The sequence below is a fragment of the Aethalodelphis obliquidens genome, unplaced genomic scaffold (genome assembly GCF_003676395.1).
Source record: "Aethalodelphis obliquidens isolate GAN/ISIS:26980383/991018 unplaced genomic scaffold, ASM367639v1 scaffold47, whole genome shotgun sequence".
NCBI lineage: Eukaryota > Metazoa > Chordata > Mammalia > Artiodactyla > Delphinidae > Aethalodelphis > Aethalodelphis obliquidens.
Genome location: NW_020837991.1, coordinates 9,450,328 through 9,467,187, shown reverse-complemented (window position 1 = coordinate 9,467,187; position 16,860 = coordinate 9,450,328). Strand labels below are relative to the sequence as shown.

General features: G+C 40.2%; 1 protein-coding gene across 1 annotated transcript in view; it reads right to left on the bottom strand.

Moving 5' to 3' along the window:
• CLASP1 (cytoplasmic linker associated protein 1) overlaps positions 1–16,860 on the bottom strand; it is a 272,968-nt gene that overhangs the window by 244,864 nt on the left and 11,244 nt on the right. The window contains exon 3 of the mRNA XM_027082432.1: positions 4,013–4,051. The gene's annotated coding sequence lies outside the window, so the exon portion shown is untranslated. The remainder of the gene's footprint in view (positions 1–4,012; positions 4,052–16,860) is intronic.

The following is a 16,860-nucleotide window of genomic DNA, read 5'->3' as shown; positions in this document are numbered from 1 at the left end:
CCTCGTCGATTCCATGAACTCCTTCCCAGTCTCACCTTCCTTTGAGTCTGCATTAAATTCCACAGAGGTGTCAACAGCATGGAGCTACCCTCCACTCTCTCTCCCTCGGGAGTCATTGCCTAGTAATCCCGAACCCTGGGTGGACCAGACACACTGAAGCGGCTGCCTTCTCGGGCCTGCAGGGGTGACCGTGTGGAAGAGAAGACACACATACCCAACCAGGCTGGTTTTAAACTGATCTCAAACTTCAGAAAGCCCTTCGCCACCAGCAGCCTTCCAGCTCACGTTCTCTGGCAACTCTGCTTGCCTTTCTCTCCCAAAGAGCTTTCCCGGCTTCTCCGCAGACGCCCGTCTACCCGACCCTGCTGCTCCCTCCTGACCGGCTCACCTGCTGCTCGCTCAGTAAAGCAGGCAGGATGAGACACCTGGGACGGTCACCAGCGACCCGGGGCAGCCCCCTCCACCTGTTCAGCTGCCTGCTCTCCAGCATCTACCTGCAAGCTCCCCTCTGTTGGCTGACTCCCGGCAGCTGAGACACTTCCTCAAGGCCCCTGGAGCTCACAGGCCTTCCATCAGTGACACCAGGGACGGCTGAGCCCCTGTAAGCAGCTGTCTACACCCGCGAGCTGCACGGAGGCACTCCCTGTTCACCCTGCGGCCCTCCCCTCGGGCCCCCTGCCACCCATCCACTGCAGCCACCCTGGTCAGGAGCACGAGTGACGGCCCTGCTGGCAGACCTACTTCACTAACCCCGCCTCTCGGAGGCATCCCAAAACTGACCCCTCCTTCCTTCCCCAGAATTTCCCACAAACGAGCATGCCTTCCTGCTACTTCTCTGGCTGCACCTCCTCAAGTCTCTTTAACCATCTCTGCTCCTCTCCCAAAGCTCACCCAAAAATAATAAGCATGCATTTCCATGAATTTTTTAAATGCCTATAAAACCGATGCCTCCCAAATTTGAATGTCCGAGCCAAATATCTCTGAACACCAGTCACAGGCACGGGCCTCTTTTCGGTGCCAAACTCTTTACCACTTCGGGGCCTTATCTCTTGCTGTTCCTAATGCCTGAAACATTCTCCTTATGCCTGGGCTGGCCTGGCTGTCACTTCAGCTTCAAAGTCACCTCCTCAGCAAGCCCTTTAAAGACCACTCTAGGGGGTCGGTCCCTTGTCACTGCATCCTGTTCTCGTCAAAGCATTTATGACAAGTTGTAATTTATCGCATGTTTGTTTACCTATTTGCTGTCTGACTTTCCCACAGGACTGTCAGTCTTATGAAAGAGGGGACCTTGCTTATCTTGTTCACCTAATGCCTACAACCATGCCTTGTACAAACATGGCACTCGAGAAATAGCTTTTGAATGAATGAAGTTTGCTTGAGTTGAAAATCAGAAGAAAACAGTCATTGGCAGTCATTAGTAGAGTTCAATTTCTTCTTGGGGAGTGGGAGGAATGCGGGGATAGGAAAAATGCAAAAAAGCATTTCAGATAAAAGGAATGTGCAAATACATATGGACAAAACACAAAAAAGAACAGACTATGGCCTGTTCAAGGGAAAACAAGCCATTTGGAAAGGCCAGAGCACTGGTTCCCAACCTGCAAACACTATTGACCCCTGCCCCTGAGGTGAGAGGGTGGAGTGATTAAAGACTGTCTGAGAGGGACTTCCCTGGTGGCGCAGTGGTTAAGAATCTGCCTGCCAGTGCAGGGGACACGGGTTTGTAGCCCTGGTCCAGGAAGATCCTGCATGCCGCGGAGCAACTAAGCCCACGCACCACAACTACTCAGCCTGTGCTCTAGAGCCTGCAAGCCACAACTACTGAGCTTGCGAGCTACAACTACTGAGCCCGTGTGCCACAACTACTGAAGCACATGCACCTAGAGCCTGTGCTCCCCAACAAGAGAAGCCACCGCAATGAGAAGCCCGCGTGCCACAACGAAGAGTAGCCCCCGCCTGCTGCAACTAGAGAAATTCCACGCACAGCAACGAAGACCCAACACAGCCAAGTTAATTAATTATTTATTTAAAAAGTCTGTCTGAGAATTAGTGCAGACACAAGTCATGCATTACCCATGACCTAAGTATTCCTAGCCATATTTTCATACTTATGCAATGCAGCTATGAATCTTTAAATGCAAAAATAATGTAAAAAGTATTTCTAAATTCTTATTTTGAGTTTGAAAATTTTTCTCAATTAACAGATACCAGAAATTCCACTTACATAGAGCCCTGTGATGCTGAACACTAAAAAGAGTTCTTGGGACTTCCCTGGTGGTCCAGTGGTTAAGAATCCGCCTTCCAATGCAGGGGATGCGGGTTCGATCCCTGGTCAGGGAACTAAGATCCCACATGCTGCGGGGCAACTAAGCCTGTGCGTTCTACAGCCCATGCGCCACAACCAGAGAGCCTGCGGGCCATAACCACTGAGCCCGTGCATTCTAGAGCCTGCATGTCACAGCTAGAAAGAAGCCTGTGCACCGCAACGAAAGATCCTGCACGCCACAATGAGGATCCCTCGTGCCACAACTAAGACCTAACACAGACAAATAAACAAATAAATAATTTTTTTTTTAGAAAAGAGTTCTTATTCTCAGAAAGTCTGGCTCAGACCAGAAAGATTGAGCACAGACAAGGCCCAGCAGTCAACTTCCAGCACCAAAGGCCAACAGTGCTGTGGTCTCCAGGGAGCTCTGTACATGTCATCTTTGAAATGCAGAATCACGAGACTTCGGGTGGGCATACAATTATTTACCTTGGAGAGAGCATTAAAATCTGCAGTTCCTCAAGTTATCATAAGAATATTCTGCAATAGGGGGAAAAAGATCAGTTGAACTCCCTCTTCTCTCTATCATTCGCCTCAGTGTGAATAATAATTAACTACAGTGAAGTCATGACAAAAAAAACAACCATAATGTATGATGTAAATGCCCAAAAGTGAGTAACAGAAGAAAGTTCACTATATTAGAAGTTCAGGTCATATGAACAGAAATAAATCATTAACGTTGGTTAATTTCTGGTACTAAGATTACATATTTTTCTTTGTACTTTTCTGTATTTTCTAAATTTTTTCTATGATGAATATAGAAAATGTTACTTTTATAATTACAAAGAGAAAAGCATTATTCAAAAACCAGGCATTACCATTTCATAATGGAGGACAATCTCCCTTTCAGTATTATGGAATATAATGTATAACTATCAGTGAAGTGTAAAATAAGAAGAAAGACTTAAATTCCCAAAAAGATGGAATTGGTGGATTAGTTACTTCCACAAATTATGTGGTAGAAAACTACACAATGGAAAACACAAATAAGTACCAAAAACAAAATACAGCTCCATATTACTGTATACATACTATAAAAAAATAATAGGAGAAAATAAATACACTGCAGAAGTGCCAGATAAGTTATTCATTCATAATGGTTACTACTTGCCTTCACTAGTATTTTAATGAAGTAATTTCTTAAAAATCTTTCAGATATTTTAAATATTTTTTTCTTTGTGAACTATAAAAGTAGAACATAGTTTTAATTTTATTTTTGCTTCTCCTATGGCAGGTTTATAATAATAAGAATTGCTTCTATTTTTATTCTACTCCTCAAAGATGAAACAACACGGACATACACTGAAAACTGCTGATGCATGTTGATAGGTACATGAGAATTTGTTACACCATTCTCTTCACTTCTCTATGTGTTTAAAATTGTCTGGAACTTTTAAAAATCCAAAACACTTTTTAACTTCTTCAAAAGAATTGTAAAGCTTAAGTCTAGGTGGGGAAAAAAATACATAAAATACCTGCAAGAAAATTAGTAATTAACTAAACAAATAAGGATGTGAAACTGCATTAAATTGCATATACATAGTTACACATATAGCATATACAATGTATGACATTTATATACATATAGTATGATATAGCCCACATGTGAAAAAAATTACAGAAAAGAACAAAAATAGAGTATGTAAAAGATTAATAGGTAGCTTCTGAGTAACAGGTTTGAGAGCTTACCTCCTACTTCTTAATAATTTCCTCTACTCTTCATATTTTCTAAGAAGAAAAGAGACATTTTTAAAAGTCTTAAAAGAGAAGAGCAGTTACTTAATAACATTCATCTTATTCATTCAAGAACTGTGAAACCGGGGCTTCCCTGGTGGCGCAGTGGTTGAGAATCTGCCTGCTAATGCAGGTGACACGGGTTTGAGCCCTGGTCTGGGAGGATACCACATGCTGTGGTGCAACTGGCCCCGTGAGCCGCAACTACTAAGCCTGCGCGTCTGGAGCCTGTGCTCCGCAACAAGAGAGGCCACGATAGTGAGAGGCACGCGCACCGCGATGAAGAGTGGCCCCCTCTCGCCGCAATTAGAGAAAGCCCTCGCACAGAAACGAAGACCCAACACAGCCAAAAATAAATAAATAAAATTTTATATATATATATATATAAAAGAACTGTGAAACCAAAACTAACTGACAACAAGGACACCTCCCTATTGACTGCTGACTTTTCTTCTCCTAATGATATACACAAGATGGATGTCAACGTCGGCATACCAAGCTGTTACATTTCCAAGGCAGTTACCCCAGACAGGAAAGAATAGTAATAATATAGATTATAGATTCCCAAGGAATGGTCTTACGTAAAAACAGGAGACCTCAGCAGGGAGCCAGCTTATTGGAGAAACAAGGCTCATCACAAACACTAACCAATAGGCTGGCTCCTCTAGAAAGAGGGGACCTAAATTTCCACTCAGGCTAGCAACATTTACTTCTGTTGTATTTTTCAGAGAGCTTCATTTACAGTTTCATAGCTGTGACCAGCTTTTCTTTCCGTTTGTTTACTATACCAATGGAAAACAGATCCTTAAACTTGAATGCCTCCTTAGTGATTTTTAGTAAATATAGCACATATCAATAAATTCTCCCTTTTAAAGTGTACGTACTGCCTCTAGGTTCAGATGCAGACGTAGAGAGACTTGAGGACACGGGGAGGGGGAAGGGTAAGCTGGGACAAAGTGATAGAGTGGCATGGACATATATACACTACCAAATGTAAAATAGCTAGTGGGAAGCAGTCGCATAGCACAGGGAGATCAGCTCGGTGCTTTGTGACCACCTAGAGGGGTGGGATAGGGAGGGTGGGAGAGAGACGCAAGAGCAAGGGGATATGGGGACATATGTATACGTATAGCTGATTCACTTTGTTATAAAGCAGAAACTAACACACCATTGTAAAGCAATTATACTCCAATAAAGATGTTAAAAAATAATAAAGTGTATATAATTCAGCGATTTTAAATATGTTCACAAAGTTGTGCACCCATCAGCACTACTTAATTCCAGAACATTTTTATCACCCCAGAATGAAGCCCCTATCATCCTTTAGCAGTCACTCTCCAACCCCCTCTCCCAAACCCATGAAAACCAATAATCTACTTTCTGATGGAATGGATCTGCCTACTCTGGACACTTCATATAAATGGTGTCATAAAATATGTGTCTTTCATATCTGGCTTCTTTCACTTAGCATACTATCTTCAAGGTTTATCCATCTCATAGCATGGATCAGTATTTCATTCCTTTTTATGGCTGAATAATATTCCATTGAATAGCTGTACCACAGTTTGTTCATACAGTTATCCGCTGATGGATATTTGGAATGTTTCTACTTTTTGGCTAGTATGAATAATGCTATAAACATTCCTGAACAAGTTTTGTGTGGGCAGGTTTCCAATTTTCTTTGATATACAAATAGGAGTGTTAACTAGAATACAGGATATAACTCTATGTTTAGGGTTTTGAAGAACTGCCAAACTGCTTTGCAAAGTGGCTACACCATTTTATATTCCCACAGCAGTATATGAGGGTTCCAATTTCTTTACATCTTCAGCAATACTTATGGTCCATCTTTTTTATCATAGCCATCCTAGAGGGTATGCAGTGGCATCTCACTGTGGCTTTGATGGGCATTTCCCTAACGACTCTGGGTGTTGGGCTTCTTTTCATGGACTTGTTGGCCAATTTGGACATCTTCTTTGGAGAAATGTCTAATCAAATTCTTTGCGGGACTTCCCTGGCAGACCAGTGGTTAAGACTCTGCGCTTCCAATGCAGGGGGTGCAGGTTCAATCCCTGTTCGGGGAACTAAGATCCCACATGCCACGTGGCGTGGCCAAAAAACAAAAAACACAAAAAAAACAAATTCTTTGCTTATGTTTTTAATTGGGTTGTCTTTATTGTTGATTGTATGAGTTTTTATATACTCTGAATGAAAGTTCTTTACCAGATAAATGATTTGCAAATATCTTCTCTCATTCTGTGGGGTGTGCTTTCATTTTCTTGATGGTGTCATTTGAAACATAAAGTTCTAAATTTTAATGAAGTCCAATTTGCCTATTTTGTTGTTGTTGTTGCTTGTGTTTTAGATGTCATACCTAAGGAACCACTGCCCATTTTACCACAATAAAAAAGAAAGAAAAGAAACTACTGCCTAATCTAAGGTCATGAAGATCTGCATCTACGTTTTCTTCTAAGAGTTTTACTGTTTCAGATCTTACATTTTGGTCTATGATTGAGTTCATTTATATATATGAGTGAGGAAAGGGTCCAAATTCATTCTTTTGCATGTGGATATCAACTTGTCCCAGCACCATTTGTTGAAAAGACTATTCCTCACTGAATTGTCTTTGCACTCTTGTCGAAAATCAATTGACTACAAATGTAAGGATTTATTTCTGGACTTACATTCTATTCCACTGATCTGTATGTCTACCCTACCCTTTGTGCCAGTACCAGACTGTCTTGATTACTGTAGCTTTGTAGTTAAGTTATTAAAGTCCTCCAACTTTGTTCTTCGTTTTCAAGATTGCTTTGACTGTTCAGGGTCCCTTGTATTTCCATATGAATATGAAGATCAGCCTGTCAACTTCTGCAGAATAGACAGCTGGGATTTTAATGGGGAGTATGTTGAATCAATTTGGGGAATAGTGCCATCTTAACAATACTAATACTAGGTCATTCGATCCAAGTACATAGGATGTCTTTCTATTTATTTAGATCTTTAATTTCTTTCAGTGATGTTGTATAGTTTCAGAATGTAAGTTTTACACTTCTTCGTTAACTTTATTCTAAGTTTTCTATTCTTATTGATGCTTTTATGAATGGAATTGTTTTCTTAGTTTCAATTTTGGATTATTCATTGCCAGTGTATAGGAATACAACTGATTTTTTTATATTGATCTTGTATCCTAAAACCTAGTTGAACTTATTAGCTCTAATTTTTTTAATTTATTTATTTATTTATTTTGGGGTGTGTTGGGTCTTCGTTTCTGTGTGAGGGCTTTCTCTAGTTGCGGCGAGCAGGGGCCACTCTTCATCACAGTGCGCGGGCCTCTCACCGTCACGGCCTCTCTTGCTACAGAGCACAGGCTCCAGACGCGCAGGCTCAGTAGTTGTGGCTCACGGGCCTCATTGTTCCGCGGCATGTGGGATCTCCCCAGACCAGGGCTCGAACCCGTGTCCCCTGCATTGGCAGGCAGATTCTCAACCACTGCGCCACCAGGGAAGTCCCCTTGTGAGATGTTTCTTGATTGTTAATTAAATCTCTTTACTTGCTATTGGACTATTCAGATGTTTTATTTTTTCTTGAGTCAATCTCAGTAATGTCATTCTAGGAATGCATACACTTTATCTAGGTTGTCTAATTTGTTGGCATATAATTGTTCCTAGTATTCTCTCATATTCCTTTTTATTTCTGTAAGGTCAGTAGTAATGTCCTCTCTTTCATACTCTGATTTTATTAATTTGAGTCTTGTCCTTGTTTTTCTTGGTCAGACTAGCTTGACTAGCTTAAGGTTTGTCAATTTTGTTGATCTTTTCAATTTTTAATCTGTTGATTTTTGCTTTCTTCTCTATTTCATTTATTTCTAATTTAGTATTTATTTTTTCTTCCTTCTGCTTGCTTTTGGCTTAGTTTGCTTAAGATGGAAGTTTAGATTTACTGATTTAAGATCTTTCTTTTTTCATATAAGAATTTATAGCTATAAATTTCCCTCTGAGCACTGCTTTTACTGCATCCCCAAGGTTATGGTATGTTGTTTAATTTTGTGCATGGAGCATAATAGGTGCTAAATATTTATTGTTGAACAATGAATGAATGCCAGGGTTCTTCTTTTAATTGTGGAAAAACATACATAAAATTTACTGTTTTAACCACTTTTAAGTGTACAGCTCAGTGGCATTAAATACATTCACATTACTGTGCAACCATTACCACCATGTTATGTTGTGTTTCTGTTTTCAGTCATCTCAGACTATTTTCTAATTTTCCTTGTGATTTCCTCTTTTACCCCCGTTAGTGACTTAGGAGTGTGTTGGTTAATTTCCACATATTTGTGAATTTCCCAATTTCCCTCTGTTACTGATATCTAATTTCATTCCATTGTGGTCAGAGCACATTTGAATCATTTCCATCCTTTTAAATTTATTGAGTCTTGTTTTATGGCATAACATATAATCTATCCTAGAGAATGTTTCACATGCCCTTGAGAACAATGTGTATTCACTGTTATTGGCTGTGCTGTTCTATAGATATCTGTCCCTTAATGATTTAAAAGAGTCTATCTGCAACTAGATCACATTTAAGAAAAAAATTGCCAGTTATGGACATCTTTAATTTTTCATATTATCCCCCACTTTTATACTGACTACTTATTCCATATATATATTTATACATGTATATAAATAAAAATCAGGTCTCCCCTTTAAAAATAAAAATCTCAGTTTCTAGCACCATATTAAGGGCTGGTTTCTAAGAGTGAAATCTACTAAAAAGGTAAGCAGAAAAGAGCATATATACCCACACGAAAGATTTTCTAACAGGTTTCTGACACATAAAATCTCCAGACTTAGGTAAATAACAAGAGAGCAGAGCATTTGATATGTCATTTGATAGCATGACAGCTGACATGGCTATCCCAAATTTCCCAAGGGAGCTGGGTTACACCCAGTGGAAAAAAAGAAAACCTTATTAAGTACGGGTTATTCAATGTGAAGACAGAAGGTGTAAGAAGCTTGGGATACAAAAGCACAGAGTTTTTCTCTTTTACTGAATAAAGAAGTCAAGCTAAGAAGTACTGCAGCAGTGGTTTAAAATTTGGGTTTCATTTCAGCAATTTAAAATAAGCATAGGTACTTCACATTTGAAATAGCGCTTTCCAATGCACTAAGTGATTATAAAAATGCCACCTTCTTTATTCCCCAACAAAACCTCTGTAAGATCGTTACTTGTCATGCCTATTTCACAGATTCAGAAGCAAAGTAACTTCCAGCGTCCCACAACAAGTATGAAACAGAATTAATATTTGAACCTGGGCTTCTAATTCCAAATCCAGGGCTATTTCCACCAAGTCACAGCTGCTGCTTCTCACCAAGAATACACACAAGTCTCAGTACTTTAGACCTGAGTATATATAACTTAGGAAAAAGACCTACACAGGAAGGATATATCCACCACGCTTAATGTTCCCAAAATAAGAGCAGAAGAGCCTGAACAGAGAGAAGCAACCTGTCCTGGCACAGCACACATACTAAGCAGGGGTTCCAGAAACAAGGAACAAAGGAAGAGGAAGAACCATATGCACCCCAGAAGTAAACCTAGGAGAGCAATCAGCAATCGTTAGCTCAGAGAGCTCAGTATTTCCCACAGATGCCAAAGGGCTGATCAAAAATAGGAAAGAGAGAGAAGAAAAAGGGTAACATATAACCACTGGAGGAAACTAGGTGAATGGTGAAGAGAAACTCTCTGTACTATTTTTGCCTCTTCTTGTGAATCTATAATTATGCCAAAATGAAAAGAGGACAAAAGTGAAAAGATGTACATGATGTGGATAGGCTCCTGGTCCTAGTTTCCTAAAGTTCCTTAAATTCCTAATGTGCCAGCCAATCTGTCAATGAATTCCAGGTCCACTGGGGAGGGAAACACAAGTGAAGGATCTATTCCAACAGTACATCAAGGTACTTTCCTGGAAGATTAGCTACTTTTCTGATGACTCCTTAGTAGACAGAGAAAAAGGAAAGACTACAACGATGAAATAAACATAAGGTCACCCCTGGGTAAAGCTCTGTCTTAGGCATGCACTGCCATGAAAACACATGCTCTGCTACTGTCTCTCACGCCCAAATCGTTTCCCTTGCTTCTATTCCTTGCTCCAGAAAGATTCAGACTGAAGACGCAGAATCTGATGGACTGGAAACACTGAAAGCACAACTTCACATACGGCTTCCTACCCACCCACCATTCAACCAGATTTCAAGCATGTAGACTTTAAATCTGTACTCTACTAAGCTTACACGTAACAGCTAGGGAAATTTTGCTATATTTCTCAGATCAACTATAACAGAACACTGCTATTACTACAATAACCTTTTTACATTCATATTTTATGGATTCAGGAAAAAAAATCCAAAAGAAAAGCACAAAAAGAGATCTGTGCCTTGCCTACATTAGTATGTACTGAACTGTACATACAGATGCTCAATTTCCAAACTGAGTTGTGACTACCTCAATATTTTTCCAACACTGACTTATTCCTACTCATCACTAACATGTTTTCTTTAGAATGCCTAAAAACCTAACTCTAGTCCTACATTTAGACCAAAAAAATCACTTAAGAATGTAATTGAGGACTTCCCTGGTGGCGCAGTGGTTAAGGATCCACCTGCCAATGCAGGGGCACAGGTTCGAGCCCTGGTCTAGGAAGATCCCACATGCCACGGAGCAACTAAGCCCGTGTGCCACAACTACTGAGCCTGCACTCTAAAGCCCGCGAGCCACAACTACTGAGCCCACGTGCCACAACTACTGAAGCCCACGCACCTAGAGCCTGTGCTCCGCAACAAGAGGAGTCACCGCAATGAGAAGCCCATGCACTGCAACGAAGAGCAGCCCCCGCTCGCCACAACTAGAGAAAGCCCATGTGCAGCAACAAAGACCCAACGCAGCCAAAAATTAATTAATTTTTTAAAAAAGAATGTAATTGAATATAATCAAATACACATTTTAATACACTGCTGATGAGAATAAAATTCGTAACTATCTAGGGCAATTTGGAAACCTCTATCAATTACCTTTAAATATGTCTTGATCCAACAGGTACAAATCTAAGAATTCATCTAAGGAAATAATTTGTTAAGTATTCTAAAATGTATATATCAAGTTGTTCACTGCAGCTGTTTGTGAAAAAGACTTTTTAATGAAAATAAATGTTCAAGAACAGGAAATTCGGAAAGAAATTACAGTACATCCAAACAGTAGCATACCATTCAATCATTGAAAACCAAAGTAAAAATGTGTTCTTATTGCCCTGGAAAAATACCTACAAACAGTTTAGTGAAAAAAGCAAACTAGAAAACTCCATGTTTCTGATGTCCTTTTTGTTAAAATAAAAAGTAGTCACTTATATTCTTGGTACATAGAAAAAGTATGGAAAGAAACATACCAAAGCATTAACACTCTATTTTCTACAATGAAAATGTACTATTTATATAATTTTTACAAATACATGTTAAACCCAGAAATAAACCCACACACCTATAGTTAATTAATCTTCGACAAAAGAGGTAAGAATATGCAATGGAGAAAAGACAGTCTCTTCAGCAAGTGGTGCTGGGAAAGCTGGAGAACTGCATGTAAATCAATGAAGTTTGAACACTCCCTCACACCATACATACAAACTAAAAACGGATTAGAGACTTAAATATAAGACATGACATCATAAAACTCCTAGAAGAGAACATGGCAAAACGTTTTCTGACATAAATCGTAGCAATGTTTTCTTAGGTCAGGCTTCCAAGACAACAGAAATAAAAACAAAAATAAACAAATGGGACCTAATCAAACTTACAAGCTTTTGCACAGCAAAGGAAACCATAAACAAAATGAAAAGACAACCTACAGAATGCGAGGAAATATCTGCAAACAATACGACCGAAAGGGGTTAATATCCAAAATATACAAACAGCTCTTACAATAACAAAAAAACAAACAACCCAATCAAAAAACAGCCAGGGGCTTCCCTGGTGGCGCAGTGGTTGAGAGTCCGCCTGCCGATGCAGGGGACGCGGGTTCGTGCCCCGGTCCGGGCCACAGAGCGGCTGGGCCCGTGAGCCATGGCCGCTGAGCCTGCGCGTCCGGAGCCTGTGCTCCGCAGCGGGAGAGGCCACGACAGTGAGAGGCCCGTGTACGGCAAAAAAAAAAAAAAAAAAAATCTGCCAGAAGACCTAAAGAGACATTTCTCCAGAGAAGACATAAAGATGGCCAATAGGCACATGAAAAGATGCTCAATATCGCTAATCATTAGAGAAATGCAAATCAAAACTACAACGAGATATCACCTCACACCGGTCAGAATGACCATCACCAAAAAGTCTACAAATAATAAATGCTGGAGAGGGTGTGGAGAAAACGGAACCCTCTTACCGTGCTGCTGGAAACGTAAACTGGTGCAGCCACTGTGGAAAACAGTATGGACGTTCCCTTAAAAACTAAAAATAGAGTTAACCATATGATCCAGCAATCCCACTCCTGGGCATATATTCAGAAAAGACAAAAACTCTAATTTGAAAAGACACATGCACCCCAATGTTCACAGCAGCACTGTTTACAATAGCCAAGGCGCGGAAGCAACCTAAATGTCCATCGACAGATGAATGGATAAAGAAGATGTGGTACATATATACAATGAAATACTACTCAGCCGAAAAAAGAATGAAATAATGCCATTTGCGGCAACACGGATGTACCTAGACATTCTCACACTAATTGAAGTAAGTCAGACAAAGAAAGACAAATATCATGGTATCACTTATATGTGGAATCTAAAATATGACACAAATGAACTTATTTACAAAACAGAAACAGACTCACAGACATAGAAAACAAACCTACGGTTACCAAAGGTGGGGTGGGGCAGGGATGAATTAGGAGTTTGGGATTAACAGATACACACTACTATATATAAAACAAACAGTAAGGACCTACTGTAGAGCACAGGGAACTATATTAAATAGCCTGTAATAAACCATAATGAAAAGAATATGAAAAATATATGTGTAACTGTATCACTTTGCTGTACACCAGAAACTAACACAGCACTGTAAATCAACTATATTTCAATAAAAAATTTAAAAAGAAAAAAAAATGTTAAAAATAACAGTGTATAACTGATTCACTTTGTTATAAAGCAGAAACACACCACTGTAAAGCAATTATACTCCAATAAAGATGTTTAAAAAAATAAAATATAACAGTGGCCCTAACAGAGGAATGCTGCCAGCACGCACACACACAGATTATCCGGAAGACCAGTCAAGAAGCTAGAAGCGGCGGCTGCCTCTGGGAATGGGATGTGGAAGAATGATAAAAAGGGTGGAGGAAGGCTTACATTTCACTCTCTATCCTTGGGCACCTTTTAAACTTTTTTAACCATGTACATACAGTATCTAGTCAAAGGAAACATACATTTCAAAACATTAAGATGTTCATATTCTTTCTAGTATAAGCATATTGCGTCCAATAAATACCAGAAAGTTATTTGTAAAGTCAAAAAGAACCATAATCCTGAAGCCACAGACTTCACCAGTTACTACAAAGAACCGAAAAACATTTTAAAAGCTAGTCATTCAGCAAATTGTCCGTCTCTAGTATACTCATCTCTAGCAGGCAGTGCTGGTAACACCTATAGGGAAGCAAAGTGTATTTCTGAAGCTCTTCCAGCCATGGAATTCCTGCAAAATCAAAGACAGGCAAAAAACAAAAACACACAAGTAATGAGAAGAAAAGTGCTCAATTAGTTTTTGATCACTGAACTACAGCCATGTTTTAATTCAAAAATAACACAAGACAGAGTCATACACGTCTACAAAGTTACTTTTAGGTCATACGCTTCTATAAAATTACATTTTTAAGTGTACTAACTACAGGATTCTCTTATCGCCGGCCGGGTTTTGTTAAAACCTCTAAGATGGGTAATTCGGCAATCTCTCAGAATTTTAATGACACATAACATTCAACCCAAAATGTCGACTTACAGGAATTCATTCATACACATGCAAAATAAATTATTATAGGATTATTCTTTATAGCATGGTTTTATAAATGCAAAAGACTGGAAAAAACTGAATGTTCCTTAGTAGAGGGCTGGGTAAATTATGGTATGCCATACAGCGGCATACTATTCAGCCATACTCTTCATTTTCAAAAAACTATGAAGAAGCCTTTAATGTATTGATACTGACATAGACTGATTTCCAAGATATATTAAGTAAAAAAAAAAAAAGCAAAAAGCAAAATTCAGTATTCTACCATCTGTGCAAGAAAGGAGAGTGGGGGAAGACATATATATATATATATATGCACTTTTTCATACATGTAATTAATAACATTAGTGTCTCCAGGGAAGGGTAGATGGCAGACAGCAGAGGAGGGAACCTAATCTTTAAATTATGTGTATGTATTAACTGTTCAAAAAATAAATATTTTTAATGCATTTAAGTAGCAGTTCTATCTCTCCTTTCTAGGTAACTTAAACAAGATGAAAGGAACCTTCAGGCCCACAAGAATACCCCTGAGGTATGCTTTAAAAAAATTTTTACAGCCAATAATGCATGTAATAAGCTTGTGACTACAACAAAAATTACGCAAGTTTACTAATGCCATAACTATCCATACGCAATCTCAATAGCAACCAATTTCCCAAAAGCATAATGTCTAACCCCAGCCCCGAAATTCCAAAACGGAATGACTGATCAGTTGATGATTCCAGTAAAATAGAAGAGTCTGGATTTTATTAAGGCCCAGGGTTCTCTGTGAGAGGTTAGTTTCAGCCTTCTCTCAGCTAGGGTGCTTTCTTGGCCCCTTCACAACATTAGACCGTGGGGTTAACATGGCCAAGAGTCAGGCTCCTTGTCCCCTGCCACAAGCTCGGTCTCCAGCCAACATAGCTCTCTCATAAATGGAAGGCAACAGCCAAGCCCCAGGGTGTACAGCCAGGGGGCTGCGGACCTGTTCAGGGCTTCACATCCTTCCGATGAAAACAGGAAGGGACACATCCTTCCCCACTGCCACATGAGAAGCCCTTCCCGCCTCAGCCTTCCACACTGAACTCAGCACACTCACCAGGGGACTCCTTGCTTGTCCCGCTTCCCTGGGGGCAGAGCTCTCTGGAAACAGGGCTGACAGCCCTGCTAGCTGTCCTCAGGCACACAGTGAAGTCTGTTGAAGATTCTCATCAGAGTACATAGTGCATTCTCTACTAATTACCCAGATACACCCCAGAAAAACTCTCTCATTTTAACAGCAGTGGTTTTCCTTAAGGGCTTTCAGTGTTTTGGGTCCATTTCTCATGAACACCTACGTACACACTTTCTGTGTCCCCTCCGGTCACCCACGCCACTCCAAAATAGATCTAGCAAACAAATGACTACAAGGTGCGCCTCATCTTCCAGGGCTTAGTCACGCTTTCATGATTCCACAAAACCATTACTACACAGTTTGGCTAAACACTGTTACACTGTCTAAACAAATGCTTCTGTGGCAATTTCCGATTTCTACTCCAAATTCTGAAGTGAATGAGAGTAAGAAAAGCTTTTCCCATCGTGTTCCCTTTATAAACGCAGTCACAGGCCACAGGCAATGGCTACCAACAGGCGAGTTCAAGCAGCAACAGGCTGAAGTAGCACCCCATCAGCCCGTATCACGAGCGTGGCAGGAGAGCATTTCCTTTGAAAGGGCCACCCTCCTCAGAATGGGATCCTATGTCTGGAGGGGGATCTATTAAGTGATAAAAATACTTCTTAGGTCAAACTTTTTAGACAAAGATATAGCCTTAGATTTAGATACATACCAGGCCCAAATTCTCCATAAATAAGGCCAGAGGTAGCAAAAGAAAATAGCATCTCTCCTTCTTACCTGCCCCCCCCACAATGAATAACCAGTATCTCATGATAAGTGTTCATAACAAGATGCTAAGGAATACCTACTTAGGAGTCAAAACCTACTGGAAAACAAAACACCAAAGGCCAACCTTTAAAATGAGCCTTCCCCTCCCTGATATCTGGATGGCAGATTACAAAATGGACTCCCAAGGGAGGTCTGATCACTTAGGACAAGTAACATTAGACCCTACTGAACACTAAAGAGTGTGATGGAGGGAAATCTGATAATACGGACCCAGAGAGAAAGCTCAGATACTTGTCCACTAGTTAACTTTTCAGATTTCTAGGCAAAAGAAGATTTTTCTAATGATACTTAATTCTCTCGTTAGAAAAGTAATATACACTCATTGTATACAAATTCAAAATAATTTCTGAAATTAAAAGCATTTGTCGGGACTTCCCTGGTGGCGCAGGGGTTAAGAATCCGCCTGCCAATGCCGGGGACATGGGTTCGAGCCCTGGTCCAGGAAGATCCCACATGCCACAGAGCAACTAAGCCCATGCACGACAACTACTGAGCCTGCACTCTAGAGCCCGCGAGCCACAACGACTGAGCCCTTGTGCCACAACTACTGTAGCCCCCGCGCTCTAGAGCCCGTGCTTTGCAACAACGAGAAGCCACCACAATGAGAAACCCATGCACTGCAATGAAGAGCAGCCCCCGCTCGCCGCAACTAGAGAAAGCCCGCGCGCAGCAACAAAGACCCAACGCAGCCAAAAATAAATAAATGAATTTATTTTTTAAAAAAGAGCATGTCAAAAATGAGAAGGCAGGGTCCAGATATACAAAATCACACCTAAAACGAGTAAAATTCCCAATTTAAAACTCATCATAATCTTTTTTTTTTTTTTTTTTTTTTTTTTTTTTTG